We start from the raw sequence: 3,032 nt of genomic DNA, 5'->3' as shown, positions 1-3,032 counted from the left end.
TGGATCCGACTCTCCTACATCATTCTTGTCAACAACAACCCTAACGCCTCCGCTCCCACTCTCTCCCATTTCAAAAGTTCCTTAAAAATAAAACTATTTATATAAATCATGGAATATTATTGATACACTTGTTATACCTTGATCTATTTTCAGATTTGACATACCAAGAAAAAGAGTTCCTAGATATGTATGTGCATCATTAACGAGTTATATGTATGTATGTATTATATGTGTGTATATGTACGTATGTACGTACATATATATGTATGTATGTATGTATGCATGTATACACATACATATGCATGTATTTATGTATATATCTATATGTATGTATATACACACGTATATATATATATATATATGTATGTATGTATGTATGTATATGTATATATGCGTATATGTATATATGTACATACATATGTATGTATACATCTATACATATATATATATATATATATATGTATGTATGTATGTATACATACATATGTATGTACATATATACATACATATATATATATATATGTATGTATGTATATGTATATATATGCACATATGTATATATGTACATACATATGTATCTATACATCTATACATATATATATGTATGTATGTATGTATACATACATACATACATACATACATACATATATATATGTATAGATGTATACATACATATGTATGTACATATATATATGTGTGTATAGATACATATATATATATATATATATGTGTGTGTGTGTGTGTGTGTGTGTGTGTGTGTGTGTGTGTGTGTGTGTGTATAGATACATACATATATATATATATATGTGTGTGTGTGTGTGTGTGTGTGTGTATGTATCTATACACACACACACACACACACACACACACATATATATATATATGTATGTATGTATGTATCTATACACACATATATATATGTACATACATATGTATGTATACATCTATACATATATATATGTATGTATGTATGTATGTATACATACATACATACATACATACATATATATATGTATAGATGTATACATACATATGTATGTACATATATACATGTGTGTATACATACATACATATACATATATGTATATATGTATACATACACATATACATACATACATACATACATATATACATACATACATACATATACATATATATTTATATATATACATATATATAGATATGTATGTATATATATATGTATACACACATATATATACATACATATGTATACATACATACATACATATATATACATACACACACACATATACACATATATACATGTACATATATACTTATATACATACATATACATGCATATATATATATGCATACGTATGCATATGCGTATATGTATATGTATGTGTATGTGTATGTGTATGTGTATGTGCATGTGTATGTGTATGTGTATGTATATACATATGCATATGCATATGCATATGGATATGTATCTGTGTGTGTGTGTGTGTAGTGATTTTGTAGTTTATGTTGGGATATGTTATTGGAACAAATTCTATTGATATTTTTTATACCTTTGGAGGTATGGTTGATTGGATGTATTAATATTTTTTTTATGGTTTTTATTTCTTGTGCTATAGATTTCTATTGTGGTAGTAACTTGGAGCCTTTTATTTCACTTGAATTTGATTCTTGTATTCTTTGAATTTGTGCATCTTAACTTTGGCTTGTTCCTTTTCTTCCATAGGTGGAATCTTAGAATATGAGATGATTTATTTCTTGACATGGCGGCCACATTGGATGTTATTGTGAGCATGTTGATGGGGGCATGCGATTCTTGTAGTTTCATGAATGACTATGATCATTTATTTCATTGATTAACCCTTATGCAATATATACAAGTTGTGAGAATGTTAGGTAAAAGGTGTTGTACACCTCTCATAAAAAATAAATATTTTAAAATTTATGTAAAATAAATATTTATTTGTGTTGTATCTTAAGAGATGCGTTTAACCATATTAAATATTTATTTGGGTCTACATGTACAATTGTATTGTAATATTGGTTAGATATTTTATGTGTGGATTGCACATTGAAAAATATTTAATGTTGAGAAAATTAAGTACCAAAAACTAAATGAGAGGGTGAATGGTTTAGCTATTACCAATTGGTTTAGTGTGAGATTGAAACTATAAAAGAAAATGCATGTTAAGCTATTGAGGTTGACTATAACTTGTATTAATCTCTTTTGTACCATGCATATGTGAAGCATGGTATGGGATGTGTGGTTGCATGATTACCAATTAAGCTTGTACACATGGAGTATGCATTGAAGGAGATTAATGTTTTAGAAGTATTTATAAAGCTTAGTAAGTGTTTTGTAATAATAAATGGGGTGTGGATATTTTTTGAGGCTCAACTTTTTCCCCATGAAAAGTTTTTCCACAACATATCTTATGCCATTTAGATGATATTTTTATTTGTTCTTTTATGTGATGAATTCTTCATATTTCTTTTTATAATTTTATCTCTTGAAGTTATGTGGAAATCTTTTGATTGCTACAGTTTTTTCTTTCAATATTATCATGATTTATTTGTGAGAATGTTATACAATCATGATTTCTCTATACATAGTTGATATTGATATATTTATTTTATTCTATTATTTTAATTTATTATTAGGAAGCATAATTTGATACTTTAGAAGAATTGAATATTTTGAAGTAAGACCTAGTTTTAATAATTATACATATAAATATTATTCAATTTACTACTAAAATATAAAATATTGATAATGATGTTTTATCTTATTTGTATGAGACAAAAAATATTATTGTGATATTAATAATTTATAAAAAGTCACATGATTCAATGTGCTCACAATCTCTTTTAAAATGCACATTATTTAATCATTAATTTTTTTAAGCCTATTATAACATAATTTAATTATAAGAATTGGAATACAATACTCTTAAATCACTCTCTCAACTATTAAACTCTACCAACCATATCCCAACAAATGGCCCCTCTTGCTCTATTTTGATTCTTTTCAAGCATCGATCAAACTTATT

This window comes from Cryptomeria japonica, chromosome 4 (assembly GCF_030272615.1).
Source record: "Cryptomeria japonica chromosome 4, Sugi_1.0, whole genome shotgun sequence".
NCBI classification, from domain to species: Eukaryota; Viridiplantae; Streptophyta; class Pinopsida; order Cupressales; family Cupressaceae; genus Cryptomeria; species Cryptomeria japonica.
This window is presented reverse-complemented; position numbering follows the sequence as displayed.